This window comes from Cupressus sempervirens, chromosome 3 (genome assembly GCF_028749045.1).
Source record: "Cupressus sempervirens isolate cs-2001-9-10 chromosome 3, ASM2874904v1, whole genome shotgun sequence".
In the NCBI taxonomy this organism is placed as follows: domain Eukaryota; kingdom Viridiplantae; phylum Streptophyta; class Pinopsida; order Cupressales; family Cupressaceae; genus Cupressus; species Cupressus sempervirens.
This window is the reverse complement of record NC_143120.1, coordinates 398,676,185-398,697,351: the sequence shown is the minus strand read 5'-3', so window position 1 is coordinate 398,697,351 and position 21,167 is coordinate 398,676,185.

Below are 21,167 nucleotides of genomic sequence, written 5' to 3'. Positions count from 1 at the left end.
AAAAGATTATATGGCTTGAAGCAAGCACCTCGGCAATGGTATCTAAAATTTGACAGTTTTATGCATGAGCATGGATATAATAGGTGTCATTTAGATTACTGTGTTTATTTTAAGAGGTTGGATGATGATAGCTACATTATTTTATGTTTATATGTTGATGATATGCTTATAGCTGGGTCTAACATGGATCATATTAAGGGGCTGAAATGCCAATTAGCACATGCATTTGCTATGAAGGATTTGGGGGCAGCAAAACAAATCCTTGGTATGAAGATTTGTAGAGATAGGAAGAATAGAACATTGACGCTATCTCAAGTTGATTATGTTGAGAAGGTGTTGCAACGTTTCTCTATGGAGAATGCTAAAGCTGTCAGCACACCTTTACCTGGTCATTTGAAATTGACTAAGGAGATGTGTCCCAAGACACAGGAAGAGGAGGATAAGATTTCCAAGGTACCCTATGCTTCAGCTGTAGGAAGTTTGATGTATGCTATGGTATGCACTAGGCCAGATATTGCACATGCAGTGGGAGTCGTTAGCAGGTATATGAGTCATCCAAGATTTGACCATTGGAATGCTGTCAAGTGGATTCTCAGATATTTGAGAGGAACATCCAATAAGTGTTTACACTTTGGGGGCTCTACTACTGATTTAAAGGGCTATGTTGACTCAGATTTGGCTGGGGATATTGATACCAGGTGGAGTACTACAGGTTATGTCTTTACTATTGGTGGGGCACCCGTGAGCTGGGTTTCTAGGCTACAGAAGATTAATGCTCTCTCCACTACAGAGGCAGAGTATGTTGCTGCTACAGAGGCAGCCAAAGAGATGATATGGCTTCAGTTCTTCTTGGAAGAATTGGGACATCCTCAGAAGGATAATTATTTGTTCACAGATAGTCAGAGTGCCATTCATCTTGCTAAGAATTCAGCTCTGCATTCTAAGACCAAACACATACAGTTGCGGTACCATTTCATTTGGTCAGTTTTGGAGGATGGACAGTTAAAGCTGGAGAAGATACATACCAATGAAAATCTAGCAGATATGTTGACAAAGGTTGTAACAAGGGAGAAGTTGAACTCCTCTTCAGCTTCAGTTGGTCTTTTAGATTAAATGTGAATAAAAGAACAGCAGTGTCCAGGGTGGTTTGATCCAGTGGGAGCCCCATGCGATAGTTGTATTGCTACAGGATCAGTCTCCAAGTGGGAGATTGTTGTTTAGTGTGGAGCTTGATCAGTCCCCAAGTGGGATATTGTTAGATTGTGGTGACTGATCAAGAAAGTACTGTACATACTTCATAAATAGTGGGGTTCGGGGCATCGCCCCAAAAAAAAAAATTTGGGAAGTAGCCGACATAGTAGCCGACATATTATGGCCGACATGTTATAACCCTAAAGCGGTTTAATACTTGTATAAAAAGGGCTTAGGTTTGGGTATTTTTTATATGTGGTGATACGAAATTGGTTCTTGTGGCGGTATTGAGCTGTAAGGGATTACGGATTGTAATCAGGTTGTAATCACTGGATTGTAATAAGATCGGACTTGTTGTTTGGTGGACGTAGCCCAGGGATTGGGTGAACCATGTTAAATCTTGGTGCCTTGTGTTCATTTATGTGTGTTCTATTATTTTCTATTATTGGTTATATTTGCATGTAGTTTTTATTTCTGTCTGTGGTTTATCCTAACACCAACCCTGTTAAAGGTTACAATACACACTGATAAATGTGACCCTACTAAAGGATTTCACTCACCTTGTTGGGAGTGAACCTTGTTCTAGAGTACTTTAGACCATTCACTTGGAATGTCACCCAGTTAAAGGATTTACAAATGACTATCAAGTTAACCTTAAATTAAAGGATTTACCCTAGACTGATGCAATTGTTAGAGGGTAACAATAACTCTTGATTTGATAACAAATTACAACTTCATTTGCAGATTGTAGATCACTGTTTCAATCCTCCATATTTTTTCTTGGCCTTCATACATTTAAGCTCTGATAGCATGTTCACCCTTCAAGTATTCATGCCCTTAAGCCTTCTTTCTTAATATGCCAATGCAGACTCTTCTCTTAGGTCACTTGATGAAGCAAAACCCTTGACTCCCTATCGTCCTTAGGTTCTTGCACATGACTCCTTTTTCTTCTGACCAGCCATTCCTATAAATAGGAAATTAAGATCTTTTTTTGCTCATTTTCCATCATCCAATTTAGGGTAAGGATGGATTAGGTAGGATATAATTAATCTATCCCACATTACATGTCTCTTCTAGAGACTTCTCCTTGAATCCTCTTTGAATTCACCTAAAAATTATTTACCTTAAATTTGTGCCACCATCCAATCAACTTTATCTTCCATCTCATTCACACATTTCAAGAAAACAAACTTATTGGCTTAGATCCATAAAATTCACAAACTTTTAAATAATTCAGCCACTCGGCATTATCTAGCTTTTGATGCTCGACACATACTATATTGCTCAACATTCTCTATAAAATCACTCAGCATGAACTAAAGTTTGTTGATGCTCAGGATCAACTATTCTACTCAGCATACACTAGAATACACTTTTACTCAGCTCCAACTAATTTTCTACTCAACTTGCACTGACTTTGCTTGGCACCTACTATCCATTTGGTCAAGCTTTGTAGACAAACTTTGTGTAAATTTTTCTTCTAACCTTTCTTAGTATAACCAGCCTTTATAACCTTAAGTAGATTATTAATGCATCATGTTATCACTATCTTAACTGATTCTTGTACTCTTTTATATAATCATAACTCAACCTTTCCTCTAGGTTCTTTTGTTACATGTTTTGATCAAATCCTCTTCATCAATCAAATAAGTGATAGTACTTAAATCATATAAGTAGTTGCCTTACCAACAGATAGCAAGTTTGACATCAGTGACAAAATAATAACTGAAGCATATTGATCATACTTTTATCAATTTGTTCTCAAGTATCTCCATCTTTGATAAGCTTCTTTAATCTATTTTCTATTAGCATGAATGTTGATGCTATGGGGAAGCATTGCAAAAAAAAATTATGATGTATTTATAACTATGTTTTTCATTGATGACAACATAGTAATAAGTTTGTAAAAGACTGACAGAGTAGTAGACTATGATTTTTGTATTGAGAACATTATATTACTTATTTGATGATGCATAGTTACCAGCACATACTACATTGTGTATTTGTTACATGGGCAAGGGCACAAAACTTGAATCAATAGTTTACAGAAGATATGATTGATTTAGAGAGAACTGTATAGAAACAAAGTATCATGAAAGTAGTTCTTATTGCATAATTGCTACAGTTTGTTACAATTACAATGAAAGGTTGTGTAGTGAACTAGAGATAGTTTTTTGACTGTTGATGATGTTAGAAAGTGCACATGTATGGAAGTTGCACGTGTGAAATTTTGTTTATAATTGTGAGCTAACAGCATTGATTAAATGTGTATTTCATTTAATTAGTGTATGATAAGGAAGTGTGAAGCTAACTCAACGATTTATTATTGAGCATGGTATAAAGTAAAGATATTTCTCATGTTTTACATAACAAGTGAAGAAGTGAAGACTTGTGAATTACAAGTAGAAGAAAAGAGTGACTGACTAATGCATGTAAGTGACCTTAAGGGTTACTGTTACTAATCACAGAGTTCCAAATCTGATTGCATGATCTAAAGGCAAAAGAGTTTGATGTACTGGATAGAGGAAGAAGTAACTGACTATTACACATCTATTATTCTAAAAGGAATAGGACTAAGGTCAACTGGACAGTGGGTTTGTTGATCTAATCCTGAAGCTATTTGGATAGTGGTTTTAGTTGCCTTCCACAACTCCTAACAGAGTTGGAATCTCCTAATAGAGATTCAAAGTCTCCTAACATGGATTCTTGTACTAAATGTTATAATAGTCTCCTAACAGGGTCCATCCTCTAACAAGGAATATTCATATTAGTACATCATTTTGTGGGCATCATTCCCACTAGGGTTTTCCCTCTGATCAAGGGTTTCCCTAGTCAACATATCTGGTGTAATTTTTTATGTGCATCTCTTTATGATTGTTGTTTACTTTGAATGGTGAATATTGTTTAAGAGGTTAAATGTTTAAATTGTCATATAATTGATTCACCCCCCCACCCCTCTCAGTTATATTGGTGGACTATTGGACTATTGTTTCTAACATTTTTCAACAATCTCCCTCTTTGGCATTGATGGAAAACCAAACTGACTAGGTTAAAATAGTAAGACAATACCAAAAAAAAAATAATTCCTTGTATTGAAATGTATGCCTCTATCAGTAATTTTCATCTTCTGAATAGGCTACAAAATTCTTTCTTATAACTCCCTCTAAATTTCTTCTTACTATATCTCCCTCTTTCTAGGTAGATGTTTTAGGATTTCTCCTTCTTTGTTCTTTTGATCAATAACTATCTCCCTTATCATGCTTGTATTATACTTTATCAGCAATACTCTCTCTATGATTATACAATTTATACTAGCTTGAACAACTCCCTCAGTAATTTTACTAGCTTGATCAGTAATTATCTCCCTCTTTGACAAAAATTCCAAAGACTTGTCATCTTAATCATGTAGATGGAAGCTTTTCCAATTTCTCCCTCAGTCACCTTGCTTGTGACTGATTTGAAGTGTCAGTTCTTTGAATACTTTAGGCAGCTCCTAAAGTAACATCCTCTATAGCAATTTGAAATATATGAAAATCAGCTTGTTTGATGCAGGGCACTCCTCTTTTTTACTTAAATAATTTTTGACTAGTTTACCTCTTAGATACTCATGAGCATCCTTAGATAATGCTTTTGTGAAGATATCAGCAATTTGTTCCTTTGTGTTAATATACTCCATCTTCACCTCTTTATCTTGAACTAATTCTCTCAAGTAATGATACTTGATTGCAATGTGCTTAGTCTTTGTGTGCATCACAGGATTCTTTGATATATTGATAGCACTTGTATTATCACAATAAAGTGTAACTAGTTCTGTGATCTCTTTCTTCATTCCTTTAAGTGGCTATTTGATCCATACAATGTTTGTAAAATTCATAGTAGTAGAAACATATTCAGCTTCAGTAGTAGATTATGACGTGCAATTGTGTTTCTTGCTAGTCCATGTAACTAGCCTCTTACTTAAGAAAAATACTTCTCCATTAGTGTTCTTTCTGTCATCCCAACTAGCATCAGTGTAGGCTCTTAATTCAAATTTCTCATTTTTCTTGTAGTATAGACCATACTCCTCTATTCCTTTCAGATATCTCATTATTCTCTTTACAGCCATCAAATGATTCTCCCTGGGATTAGTAGAGAATCTTGCAACTATCCCTACAAATAATGCAATGTCAGGTCTACTATGTACCACATATTGGATAAGTGCACCAAGTTGTTGTGCCAAAAATATGACACCCTTTTTTTTTCTAGTTTTAGAAATCATGTACATGCTTTTTAAAAGAAAAAAAAAATTATAAATGGGTTGCAACCCATAGCCCATTCATTTTTACTTCATTTTGCAAGTTCTTCTCCCCACAACGCATACATGAATTGAGGAAATTAAAGATTTTCGCCACCCACCTCCTAAAAATGCCTCCTCATCATCAAAGTTTGAGATCACGATCATGCCATATGTTGTCTACCCTTATTTTTATATTTTTTTATATGTTTTTGTATTTTTTTGTAGGTTTTTCTCAATTTTTCTTTAAATTTGTTTATTTATTTAGATTGTAATTGGTTTCTTATCAGGAAATGTGAATAATGAATCGCCAAATCCCCAACAAGGTCAAAACCAAAACCCTCAACAAGATGAGAATCAAAACCCTCCACAATAAGAACAAGAAATTTTGCAACCTACACTGATTAGAAGACCTCCTCCTAGCACAGAAGACAACATAATAAATGAAATAGAAAGAGGGGAAAATGAATTATAAGCACTCATTGGTAGGTTGAAAGCATGTGGACAAACCAATCCAATGAGAGCATAATTGGAATCCTCCCTTGAGTCCATTATGACCCATGTATCTTCTGATAGTGGTCAGTAAGATATTTGGCATGTTAAGTGGGAGGAGCCAAAAAGATATTATGCAAACAAATTATCATATCAAGATGTAAAAAAAAAAGGATATACTAAAAGGTAGCATTTGTGCATTGTTTAGAAAGACTAGTGAACAAAATACTATTAGAGAGACAACTAAACAGTTCCCCACCCATTGGTGCATACACAATGGTATTAGAAATAATTTTTGGGATAGATGGTGGATGGTCTTTGATGCCCCTCCCTACAATAATAATGAGGTCCCAATGTATTTCTTAAGGAAATTGTATTATGATTTTTTCCTTGGGGAGATCCCCAATTATTTTGATATATTAGAATCTCGGGGTAGAGGTGGGGGATCATCATTTGAGAGGTCAGGGGTACGTCGTGACCTTAACATAGTTAGGCCACCTATTGTCAAGCCACAAGGTGAGCATGTGATTATTCCTTCAATTGTGAAGGAACATGTAGAGACTAGCACTCTATGGACTATTAATGCTTTGACGTAGACCCTCATTCATTGCATGAGTCCATTAGTTGAGGAGGAGCCTTTTGTACATTGCGGTCACATGTGCACATCATGTGGATCCTTGTGCACATTTGTTAGTCATGTTGGAGATAGTATAGATGATGGGCTAGTCACAGATCAGTTCCTAAATGAGACATTTGGCATTGACACATAGGTAAATTACAATTATAATAAACTAATTTGATCACATTTCATATGTATAGTGAATGACTAATTAATTAGCATGTATTAACATTGTTCAAAATTTAGGGTTAGAGTGTTGGCACCCCTAGTAGTGATCCCTCGGCCCCATTTTTCATCATGCCAACGAGTCCAAAGGTATGTACCAATTTATTCATTTAAATTAATACATATATTTATTAATTAATCATATGAAGGATTGACAAAAAAATTATGCATATGCATTAGTTCTCTACTGGACCATCGACATTCACTAGGGACTCCAAGCTTAGACATGATACGAGCTTTGTAGAGGTACATTTGTTTCATTTTAATTTAATTCATTTGATTATATTTTTTTTTCATGTTTCATGTTACATGTAATGTGTATTGTATGACATGTAGCTCTTGACATCTGAGACTCCTCCTCATCTTCAGCAGTCCATCGATCATAGAGTGGCTACAGCTATGGCTAGTTCAGAGCCATTGACTAAGGTATGAAAGAATTTTCTTGGTTTTAGTTTTTGTTTATAATAGTTGGTATAAAAATTTATAATGTTATTTATATGTGATTATATTGATTGAATTTTTGTAGGGTCTTGTTACACCTGATCATCAAAGAGTCTTTGAGGTGGACTTGCAGAGTGACTATTTGATGTGGGTATGAAAATAATTAATTTTGTGTGTATATATATTTCATTTTAATGTGTAATAATTATTGATTCATATCTACTTTGTATCAACTCAAGTTAGAGAAGAGCCTAAAGAAGAGGATGAGTGAGCATGTGAGGAAGACCCCATCATCCCCATCATCTCCCTCCACATGATGACCGAAAACCTCTAGAGATTTGTTTCCTTCCCCTTGTGGGAAGGAGAAGATATAGTTGATAGACACACATGTATAGCCATCAGTGGACATATATGTTGGATTTTATGTCAGTGGACATATTCGATATACATTTGATTTATATATGACATTTTATAATTGATGTATGACATATATTTGATGCATGACATTATTAGACTTATGACATTATTGGTTAATATATGATATGTTTGTTCATGTACAACATAATTGGTTATCATAATATTGTTGGAATTATGATATATTTGTCATTAGTGCAAACACTTATTCAATTTTGAATGCTTATCTAGCTCATCACTTAGTCTACAGTGTATACCAAGCATTCAGTGGTTACCTTATAAGTTCAGTAGGTAAACAGTTCTCACCGAGCATTCCAAAGGATACCGAGTGAATGAGAAGTTCAGCAGTGTTTATCGAGTGAAGAAGGTAAACAAAGGACTCAGTGTTTACCGAGTGAAAAAGGTAAACAAAGGACTCAGTGTTTATCGAGTGAAAAAGGTAAACAAAGGACTCAATTTTTACTGAGTGAAGAAGGTAAATGAAGGACTCAGTGTTTACCGAGTAAAGCAAGGTAAATGAAGAAGTTAGTTTCTACCGAGTGACACTATATCTACCGAGTCACCAATGGTTACCGAGTTCCAAGAAATGTTGTGTGGCTAGTATGAACTGTGCCTCTACTCCTAAAAAGTGCATGACAATTCCATGTAATGTAGTGGATGTTGAGTATTAGAAGGTCACCGAGTCAGTTCAGTGAACTTGAGTTATTTAATATTGGGCCGACTCAATAATGTTTTGTTCACTTATGTTTTGGCTGACCTTGCAATTGTAAATATTGGAATATTATATATGTAATGTATGATATCATTTTTAGTATGATGCATATGAATATATAAAAAAGAGAGTGATGTTCGCATGTGAAGAAGGTATTGCTATATTTTGAGAAAAGTGAAAGTGAATCAGCAGCAAAGTAAAAGGAATACAGCAAGGTCAACATAGGAGCAGAAAAGCTATATCTATCACATCAGGTGATCAATGCAAAAAGGATCTTATCAGCAAATAGTTGTAAGCAGATCCACTGCTTCATTCTAATAGGTGAATCAGTTTATAAATCCTTTAACAGGGTAGACTTAATAGTCTTTTTCTAAATCTCCTATCAGAGTGCATACTTTACTGTATGTTTGTAAATCCTCTAACAAGGTGTATCTAGCAGTCCTACTTGCTCCTAACAGAGTAGATCACCAGAAGTGACCATTGTAAGCCTTAACAAGCCAACTTTATGTTGCATTATTGAAGTTTTGTGGGCATCATCCCCACCCCAATTTTACTTTCTATTTGGAAGGTTTCTGGGTCACCAAATCTCTGTACACATGTGTAATGAATGTTTGATCTTTCATTTATGCAGTAGATTAGATAAATGAATGATGAATGGTTAAAATGTTGAATTGTTTAAAAGTTTTATAAGTTACTGATTCACCCCTCCCCTCTCAGTAACCTATCTTATCCTAAATATTTCCAACAATATTATGTGTTTGTTAATGTATGACATTATTGGTTATCATTTTATATTATATGTTTGTTCATGTATGACATTATTGGTTATCATAATATAGTATATGTTCGTTCATGTATGACATTATTGGTTATCATAATATATTATATGTTCATTCATGTATGACATTATTGGTTATCATAATATATTATGAGATTGCATAGGTACTTGTACCCACACCCCTAGTACTTGTACCCACGTACCCAAGTTTTAAGTACATGTATCCCAAGTACTAGGTACTCAGTGGAGAGCATCATAGCTAAGGACCTTGATTGAGATTTTTTATTATTTTTTTTGGTTTTTTGTTTGTGTATCAACTCATTGTTTATTAAGCTTAATTCAATACCTAACTATTTCAAAACTTTGATAGAATATTGATTAACAATAAACTTTATCATTGTTCAAGCATAAGTTTATCATTTCCAATATATTATCATCATATGATTTATGATCTTATTCATGTTTAAAGTTTTCCTTCTCTATTATTTGTTTATCAAGCTTAATTCAATACCTAATTAGTTTGAAATTTTGATACAATATTGATCAACAATAAACTTTACTAGTGTTAAACTTTATCATTTGCAATATGTCATTTTCATATGATTTATGATCTTCTTGTTAATGTTTAAAGCATTCCTTCTATGTTATGCATATAAACATTTATCATAAATTATTATTACAAACATACTAAATATTTGAAACTGAAAACAATACATTACATTTGCAAACTTTATCATTGTTCTTGATTTGAAAAATCATTTTCACGACTCATAAATTCAAGTCTTCTATAAATATAAAAGTATAATTAAAAATAAATTTTGACATAATCAAGTACCCCCCTCCCCTATTATAAAACATAGTTGTACCCATACCTGTACCTGTACCCTAAGTACCCCAAGTACCCATGTCCCCATGCAACCTTGTATATTATATGTGGATCTTAGTGTTTTTTCTATACCTATGTGGTATATATGATCTCTTTCTACTTATAACATCCCCTGACCTTGGCCAACCTCCTCACCAGGTTAACTGATCCAAACTTGCAACATCACTCCCTTACTCTTCTAGGAACACTATCCCTCCAAAGGTTATATAGGTCTACTAGGGTACCATAGCACTCCCTAGTCCAACCAAGGTTTCCATGATTTCCTAAGGTGTTATTAGAACACTTTTACTATGATTTAATGGATAACAACAATGGCTTTGTACTCAATTTCAAGATTTTTTCACAAAAGGCCTACAAGGAGAGCCCCGATTTAGGCCTCCACCTAGATTTCTAGGGCCAATAGCTCCTTTGTCTTAGAGTTTAAACACCTCTAGCCTTAATAAAAATTGATACATAAGACCCATTCTCAAGGATTTTTAAGGTCTCAGGGTGCCTACAGGTCATACAACAAAAATAGCAAAATTGAGGGTTTGGTAGGGTTTTGTTGGTTTCCTATTGTCCCCACTTTTAAAAAACCTTGAACACTTCATCAAGACTCCTCCTCTATAATTTATAACCTCCTCATTCCCCTTTTCAATCCCTCAAAAGGGTAAGTCTTCATTCTTCAAGCTTTGCTCTTGAGAGCTCTTTCTTTGCTGACAATCCCTAGCCGGGCATTGCCTAGCTCACCTAGGGCTTGGTCAAAGAATTCTTTGCACTCACTTTTAGGGCCCTTTATTGAATAATATAATACATTAGGGTCTATAGCCTTGAAATACATAAGATCATGGAATTTTCACTTGGAGACAAGACTTATAGCCCTTTCATGATATACAACTCCAAAACTGGCAACAGACGGGTATCTTTGAAGAAATTTACGAAACCTTTCAAAACTTGGTCACAAACTATAACTAATGCATGTAAAATGGAAGCCAAAAAATAATACAACTACAACATGCAACAAAATGATAATAGCCATGTGATTTTCCTCCAAACAAGATTAAAAACTAGTAAAATCTGTGCTAAAACAATCACAGTCTGTTGCATACATTCCAACAATATGGATTCATACAAGAAATGAGTTGTCAACCCTTGATTAGGGTTCCTCCATTAATAAATTGGTTTCTCCTTAGGTTATAGATAGGTTTTAGGGCTTTTTCAAAGCTTCTTTACAAAGTGGGTCTTTTAGCAACAATTGGAAGAATTTTCTCAGCAACTTTTTAAAATTGCAATCAATTTTGGGGCAATTTTTATTACTCAGGCAGTCTTTTTTTGACTCACATTTCAAGACCATGCTATGGCTTCCCAAAAAATCCTTGGGAGTGAAAAATTCACTATCTTGATTCACCTAAGAATCCCCAAACTCATAATAACATCCCTTTCATAAGGTGGCAGATTTACATAACATTGCATTGTTCATGCACTTTGGTCTTCTAAACAATTAGTCCACCTTGGAAGGTTCTTTTAGTGCACACCCATGCCTAAAATGCAATAAAAACTCCTAAATCAACCTTCCCCCAACAAAGAGCTAAGAAGGATACCAACCCAAATTTTATTGTAGGTCTCTACAACATTTTCCTATAGCACCTAGAATCACATCCATACCTCACATGAGCTCTAAGATATGCCACGTCAAAGATCACTTCCCTATAGCATTTAGTGACCCTTAGGGACATTTCAATTTGACATGCCTGAGAATGTTCGAGCACTCAATGATTATAGGATGAGATTGGGGCTGGGGTTTACCTAGCCACTCGGAGCTAACAAAATAGACATTTTGATCCCACGACAAATGGTGAGGGAGATTTGACAGTTGGCAACTTTGTACTAGCCAACACTATGAGTTTCGGCATCACTTAAGATGGTGTCACAAAATTAAAATGGAGTAAGATCTCAAAAAATTGAAATAGGTTATTGTAAGTATTTGCAACACAATCCTATAGCACCTAAAATCACATCCATATCTTGCACGAGCTCTGAGATATGCCCCATCAAAGATCACTACCCTATGGCATTTAGTGACCCTTAGCGACATTTCGGTTCAGCATGCCCAAGAATGTTTGAGCACTTAATGGAATGGGATAAGCTTTGGGATAGGGTTTATGTGGCCACTCAAAGCTAACAAAATAGATATTTTGATCCCATAATGAACGGTGAGGGAGATTTAACAGTTGGCAATTTTGTACTGGCCAACACTATGAGTTTTAGCATCACTCGAGATGGTGTCGCAAAATCAAAATAGAGTAAGATCTCCAAAAAGAGAAAGAGGTTATTGTAGGTCTTTATAATATAGTCTTATAACACCTAGAATTGCATCCATACCTTGCACGAGCTCCAAGATATGCCCTGTAAAAGATCATTGCCTATGGCATTTAGTGACCCTTAGGGACCTTTCAGTTTGGCATGCCCAAGAATGTTTGAGTGCTCAACAAGATGGGAAAAGCTTGGGGCTAGGGTTTACTTGGCCATCCAGAGCTAATATAATAGATAGTTCAATCTCACAACAAATGGTGAGGGAGATTTGACAGTTGGCAACTTTGTACTGGCCAACACTACGAGTTTCAGCATCACCCGAGATGGCATCGCAAAATCAAAATGGAGTAAGATCTCCAAAAAGTGAGAGAGGTTATTGTAGGTATCTACAACATGGTCCTATAGCACCTAGAATCACATCCATATCTCAAAGCTCCATACCTCACATGAGCTTCGAGATATGCCTCGTCAAAGATCACTACTTTATGGCATTTAGTGACCCTTAGGGATGTTTTGGTTTGGCATGCCTGAGAATATTTGATTGCTCAAAAGGATGGGATGAGCTTGGGATTAAGGTTTACTCAGCCACCTAGAGCTAACAAAATAGAAATTTTGATCCCACGATGAACGGTAAGGGAGATTTGGTAGTTGGCAACTTTGTACTGGTCAACACTATGAGTTTTAGCATCACATGAGATGGTATCACAAAATCAAAATGGAGAAAGATCTCCAAAAAGTAAGAGAGGTTATTGTAGTTCTTTGTAACATGGTCCTATAGCACCTATAATTGCATCCATATGTTGTACGATCTCCAAGATATGCCCTATGGCATTTAGTGACCCTTAGGGACATTTCAGTTTGGCATGCCCGATAATGTTCGAGCTCAACAAGATGGGATGAGCTTAGGGTTAGGGTTTACTTGGCCACTTAGAGCTAACAAAATAGATAGTTCAATCCCATGATGAATGGTGAGGGAGATTTGGCAATTGGTAACTTTGTACTGGCCAACACTATGAGTTTTAGAATCACTCGAGATGGCATCACAAAATCAAAATAGTGTAAGATCTCCAAAAATCAAGAGAGGTTATTGTAGGTCTCCACAACACATTCCTATAGCACCTAGAATTGCATCCAAACCTGCATGATCTTGGAGATATGCCCCATCAAAGATTGCTGCCCTATGGCATTTAGTGACCCTTAGGGACATTTTAGTTTGGCATGCCCGAGAATGTTTGAGTGCTCAATAGGATTGGATGAGCTTGGGGCTAAGGTTTACCTAGCCACCTAAAGCTAATCGAATAGATAGTTCAATCCCATGATGAATGGTGAGGGACATTTGGTAGTTGATAACTTTTTACTAACCAAAACTATGAGTTTTATCATCACTCAAGATGGCATTTCAAAATCAAAATAGAGTAAGATCTCCAAAAAGTAAGAGAAGTTATTGTAGGTCTCTACAACACTATCCTATAGCACCTAGAATTGCATCCATACCTTGCACAAGCTCTGAGATATGCCCCATCAAATATCACTACCCTATGGCATTTAGTGACCCTTAGGGATGTTTCGATTTGACATGCCTGAGAATGTTCAAGCGCTCAATAGGATGGGACGAGCTTGTGGCTAAGGTTTACCCAACCACCTAGAGATAATAGAGTAGACAGTTTGATCCCACAATGAATGGTGAGAGAGATTTGGCAGTTGGCAACTTTGTACTGGCCAACGCTATGAGTTTCAACATCACCCAAGATGGTGTCACAAAATTAGAATAGAGTAAGATCTCCAAAAGGAAAGAGAGGATATTGTAGGTCTCTAAAACATGGTCCTATAGCACCTAGAATCACATCCATACCTTGAACAAGCTCTAAGATATGTCTTGTCAAATATCGCTACCCTATGGAATTTAGTGACCCTTAGGGATGTTTTGGTTTGGTGTGTCGAAGAATTTTTGAGTACTCAATGAGATAGGATGAGCTTGGGGCTAGGGTTTACCTAGCCACCTAGAGTTAGCAGAATAGATAGTTTGATCCAACAATGAATGATGAGAGAGATTTGGCAGTTGGCAACTTTGTACTGGCCAACACTACAAGTTTCAGCATCACCCAAGATGGCGTCGCAAAATCAAAATGAAGTAAGATCTCCAAAAAGTGAGAGAGGGTATTGTAGGTCTCTGCAACACAGTCCTATAGGACCTAGAATTGTATCTATACCTTGTACGAGCTCCAAGATATGCCCTATCAAAGATTGTTTCCGTATGGCATTTAGTGACCCTTAGGGACATTTTGGTTTAACATGCCCAAGAACATTTAAGTACTCAATGGGATGGGATAGGCTTGGGGCTAGGGCTTACCCAGCTGCCCAAAGCTAACAAAATAGACAGTTTGATCCCATGATGAATGGTGAGAGAGATATGAGCAAGATATGTATGCGTAGGCCACTTTGTGCAAGATATGAGCAAAAGTTGCTAATTAGGCCAAATTGAGTCTTTTTCAGTTTTTGGTCAAGATAGCCTAGGATTAGGTGTTTTTAGTTGTTTTTTAATAGTTTGGAACCTTTTCCAAGTCCTAGAAGTGAAATCTAGTGAACTTTGCATTAGTTGCACTTTTTGTGCAAAATTGTAAAAGTTGTAAAAGTTGCTTTAAAATGAAAATCTGGCTGGAAATCTTCTAACCTTCAACAAAATGTTTCCCATTCTCATATACTCAAGCATGGATAGTTACAACTTCCCAAACTTCCATTTGCAACTTTTTTGCAAAAATTGCAAAAGTTGTTCAAGCAACTTTTTGAGCAACATTGCAACTTTGCATTTACAGGACTTGGGAAGCCAGGATACTCAATTTGGGCATGATCCCTCAAAATTCTCATTTAAATATATAAATAATTTTAAAAGACAAACAAAAATCTCACTACTACCTTTAAATGGAGACTTCAGCTTAAATGGAGATTGTCAGTTCCAAAACATGTCCTAGTCAAGTAGATGACTAGTTTACAAAGCAACCAATAAGAAATAGGGTCATGAAAATGAATCAATGCTTAGAAAGGTTCAAAAAAACTAAAATAACTTATTTCTAAATGCTTAGCCCTTCACCAATTTCCAAACTCCTGCCATTCACAAATCAACATGCTACAAGAGGTGAAATCCTTCATGGTACTTGACCTAGGGCTTGATTAGAAAAATCACAAAACACTTCCTCTACTCTTGAAACCATGGAATCTTAAAAAGGACCCTACTAAATACCATTTCCCAAGTGGGCATGAAATTTAAATCAAGAAAATTGTAGTTAGAGGCCCATTTTTGCTGTGTGCACCAAAATGTTGTCCTAAAAACCTAGTTTCACTAAAAATGCAATAACTTGAGTTAGAAAACATGTAGAATGATGAGACCAAAATAAAAGGAAATATGATTCAAAGATATATCTAAAAAATCCATCATGTCTAGTCTAAAAGTCTATACACTTCATGCAGCATGCAAATAACAATAAAATTGACTCAAAAACTGAATTTCATTCTTTGCAACTTCTTCCAATTCGTATATTAATGCACTCTACACCTCAAAAATGAGGTATATATATCTCCTATGTATATTTTAATGGTTAGAACCAATATTTTAATAGTTATAACCCTTTTCCCACTAAGTTTCAAATTTGAGCAACTTTTACAACTTTCAACAATGCAACTTTGCACAAAAAGTGCAATTTTTATATTTTTCACTTGATTCCACTTCTAGGACTTGGATAAGGTTCCAAAATACCTAAAACCAACTGAAAGAAACTCAATCCTAGTATTTCTTGACCAAAAACATTAAAAATCCTTAATTTTCCTAATGAGCAACTTTTGCTTATAAATTGCATAAAGTGCCTTAAGCATACAAAATGGTGTCTTTCTTTGACAACCATGGACTTCTCATATAGGGATTGTTTATTCTAGCCTAAGTAGGTAAAAAACCATGAAAATCAAAATATAAACCAAGTTGCAAGCACCTATCGGCTTATCGGTTCAAATTTGGTATAACACCTAAATTTGAGGTTGATGCTTTTTCCTATTAGTATGATGACAACTCTACCATGGTTGTCTATCGTTCCATTAAATTATAGGAAATTTTCTGATGTATTTGAAGAGGCCCTTTGATACCTTTGTATGTCTCTATGAACTTTGTAAAAACCACTAGATTGGGATAGTATCTAAGATCATGGAGGGAACATTGCGTCTACTAATCATATTTATCATTATGATGGTGTATATTAGCATGTATATCTTCAGACTATTGTGTATTTAGACTTGATGATCCCCTGGGTTGTATCAATTGAGTCATATGAATAATCCACACCATTTTTCCCACCAACTAATCTCAAAACTCTAATTGGAGACTTCTACATTTGTGCAATTCTTGCTCATATGAATAAATATCTCACAAAGTATATAAATATGCCTCAAATGATTAGAAAACCTATCTCAACTTGTTGTATAAAAAAAATTCATTGTTGTTTTGTGATTTTTTGGATTTGGCCTTGTAATAAAAAATCTCCATATGGTCAAATTCAAAAATATTAAGAAACCAGCAATATGGATTGTGGAAATTTCATATATTTTTTTAATATTTATTTTATCTTCTACGACCAAGGAGTTTGGAATGCAAAGAAGTGGGTAGAAAACTGTGTCATTTTGGATAACATTCATTTCTATTTGTGAACCTACTCTCTCTCTCTCCCCCATCCACTACTCTCTCTCTCTCTCTCTCTCTCTCTCTCTCTCTCTCTCTCTCTCTCTCTCTCTCTCTCTCTCTCTCTCGGGCTACTCTCTCTCTCCCCTCTCCCATCCCCTACTCTCTCTTCCACACACACACACTTTCTCATCCCCCCCCTCTCTCTCGTCTCCCATCCCCTACTCTCTAGATCTCTCACACACACTCCCATCCCCCCCTCTCTCCCTCTCCCACTCCCTTTCCCACCACCTACTCTCTCTCTCTCTCTCCCTCTCTACTCTCTCTCTCCCATTCACTACTCTCACTCTCTTTCTCCCATTCGCTACTCTCTCCCTCTCTACTCTCTCTCTCCCATTCGCTACTCTCTCTCTCTCTCTCTCTCTCTCTCTCTCTCTCTCTCTCTCTCTCTCTCTCAGGCTACTCTCTCTCTCCCCTCTCCCATCCCCTACTCTCTCTTCCACACACACACACTTTCTCATCCCCCCTCTCTCTCTTGTCTCCCATCCCCTACTCTCTAGATCTCTCACACACACTCCCATCCCCCCCTCTCTCCCTCTCCCTCTCCCATCCCCTACTCTCTCACACTCTCTCACATCCCCTACTCTCACTCTCTCTCTTTCTCATCTCATACTCTCTCTGCCACCCCTACTGTCTCTCACACTCTCACACTCGATCGCATCCACTACTCTCTCTCTTACACAGATTCTCATCCCCCCTCTCTCTCTTTCCCTCTCCCACTCCCTCTCCCACTACCTACTCTCTCTCTCCCATCCCCTACTCTGTCTCTTGGGGGATTTTCTCTCTCTCTCTCCCCTCTCCCATCCCTACTCTCTCTCTTTCACACACCCACACACTCCCATCCCCCCTCTCTCTCCCCTCTCCCATCCCCTACTCTCTAGATCTCTCACACACACTCACATCCCCCCTCTCTCTCTCCCTATCCCACTCCCTCTCCCACCACTTACTGTCTCTCTCTCACTCTCTACTCTCTCTCTCCCATCCCTACTCTCACTCTCTCTCCCATCCCTTACTCTCTTTGCCACCTCTACTCTCTCTCTCACTCTCTCCCATCCCCTCTTCTCTCTCTTACACACACTCCCATCCCCCCTTGCTCTCTCTCCCTCTCCCACTCCCTCTCCCACCATCTACTCTCTCTCCCCTCTCTTATCCCCTACTCTCTCACTTCCATGCCTACTCTCTCTCACACTCTCACACTCTCTCTCATCCCCTACTCTCTCTCTCTCTTACACACACTCTCATCCCCCTCCCTCTCTCTCCCTCTCCCACTCCCTCTCCCACTACCTACTCTCTCTCCCCTCTCTCATCCCCTACTCTCTCTCTTTCACATAGACACCCATCCCCCTCTCTTTCTCTCTCTCCTCTCCCATCCCCTACTCTCTCTCTCACTCTCTCTCACTCTCTCACTCCCTCTCCCACTGCCTACTCTCTCTCACTCTCACTCTCTCTCTCACTCTCACTCTCTCCCTCTCTACTCTCTCTCTCTACTACCCCCTACTCTCTCACATTGTCACACTCTCTCCCATCCCCTACTCTCTCTCTTACACACATTCCCATCCCCCCTCTCTCCCCCTCTCACACTCCCTCTCCCACCACCTACTCTCTCTCCCATCCCCTACTATCTCTCTCTTGAGCTACTCTCTATCTCTCCCCTCTCCCATCCCCTACTCTCTCTTTCACACACACACACTCTCATCCCCCCTCCTCTCTCTCTCTCCCCCATCCCCTACTCTCTCCTCTACCATCCCCTACTCTCTCTCCCTCTCCCATCCCCTACTCTCTCCCTCTCTCCCCTCTCCCATCCCCTACTCTCTTTCATAGACACACACTCCCATCCCCCCTCCTCTCTCTCTCTCCCCCATCCCCTACTCTCTCCTCTACCATCCCCTACTCTCTCTCCCTCTCCCATCCCCTACTCTCTCTCTCTCTCACTCACACACTCTATTCCTCCTCTCTCTCTTGCTCTCCCTCTCCCATTGCCTAATCCCTCTCTTCCATCCCCTACTCTCTCTCACATCCCCTACTATCTCTCTGCTACCCCCTACTCTCTCTCACTCTCACACTCTCTCCCATCCCCTATTCTCACTCTCTCTCCCATACTATACTCTCTCTCTCTAGCACCCCTACTCTCTCTCTCCCATCCCCTACTCTCTCTTACACACACTCCCATCCCCCCTCTCTCTCTCCCTCTCCCACTCCCTCTCCCACCACCTACTCTCTCTCACTCTCTCTCCCATCCCCTACTCTCTCCCTCTCTCCCCTCTCCCATCCCCTACTCTCTCTTTCATAGACACACACTCCCATCCCCCCTCCTCTCTCTCTCTCCCCCATCCCCTACTCTCTAGACCTCTCACACACACTCCTATCCCCCCCTCTCTCTCTTCCACTACCTCTCCCACCACCTACTCTCTCTCTCCCATTCCCTACTCTCTCTCTATGTCACCCCTATCCTCTCTCACACTGTCTTATGCCCTACTCTATCTCTTACACACACTCCCATCCCCCCCTCTCTCTCTCCCTCTCCCACTCCCTCTCCCACCACCTACTCTCTCTCTCTCCTCTCTCTCTCTCTCCTCTCTCTCTCTCTCTTCTCTCTCTCTCTCTCTCTCGAGCTACTCTCTCTCTCACTCAGGCTACTCTCTTTCTCCCCTCTCCTATCCCCTACTCTCTCTCTTTTACACACACTCTCATCCCCCCTGTCTCTCCCCTCTCCCATCCCCTACTCTCTCTCACACACACACTCCCATCCCCCTCTCTCTCTTTCTCTCCCTCTCCCACTCCATCTCCCACCACCTACTCTATCTCACACTTCCTCTCTCTCCCATCCCCTACTCTCTCTCTCCCCTCTCCCATCCCTAACTTTCTCTCTGCCACCCCTACTCTCTCTCACACTCTTACACTCTCTCCCATGCCCTACTCTATCACACACACACACACACTCCCATCCTCCTCTCTCTCTCCCTCTCTAACTCCCTCTTCTACTACCTATTCTCTCTCTTTGTCATCCCCTACTCTCAATCTCTCTCTCCCATTTTTGTGCTCTCTCTGGCACCCCTACTCTCTCTCACTTCCTCTCTCTCCCATCACTTACTTTCTCTCTCTCACACACACACACACATCCCCCCTCTCCTCTCTCTCTCACTCTCACTCTACCTCTCTCCTTCCCTCTCTATGCACTATTTAGGTCTCAATACTGCATGCACACTAAAGTTCACACACGCTATTAAGACTTAAATTTAAAAAGATTTAAATAGCATGTGTGTGCTATAGTGCGCATGCGCTATAGGGTGCACATGCTATTCAAAACTTTTCATTCTACCAAGCCTAAGGTTTGGTTTTGCCTTGGGGATCCAACCAAAGATTTGGAGACTATAAACTAGTTTGAGACATGTTTTGCTACAAACATACAAAAAAGATTTATTTTTTTGTGTGCTCTCCTTCAAGTTTCCTTATGGTTGAGCATCAATAAAATCAAGGTACATGACATTGTAGGTCTCTATGTTAGCTATATAACCATATTTTTTATTTTTATTTGAACTATTTCAAGCCTTTCACCTATAATTTCTTTTGAATGTGTGTCCATTTTTTGTCAAAAACCATCATGTACTAATTGGGCTATAGATTTTAGCTCATTCATCGAATTTTGCAACAACTTAGTTTTTTAGAAACTAGACTCCATTCTACAAACTTTCAAAAAAAGAAGTTTTGATTTTAGATTAGTTTTCAATCATTTCTAGGGGGAGCACATAGATATTTCACATTTTTGGGATGTGTCTAATTAAAAAATTCATATTAAAAATTACACATTATAAAATTACCCGAAAAATATGGGATAACTACATAGTGTTAGGTAACTTTTGACCAAAGCAATTAAAGAATTTCAAAAAAAAGGTTAAAATTTTTACGGGTGGCCACACTTTGTACTATGTTATGTTTTTTTGGAATAAATAGTAACACTTTCTATGGCCCCTTTTTTTGAGGACCTAAAACTAAACCATTTTTAAAAAATTAGTAGTTTAGAAACTAGATTCAAAAGAATACTACTTTTATTTTTGTCATATCTTAAAATTTTGATTGTAACTATCTTCAAATTCTTGTTGAAGTTTAGAAATTGTTGATTTTAG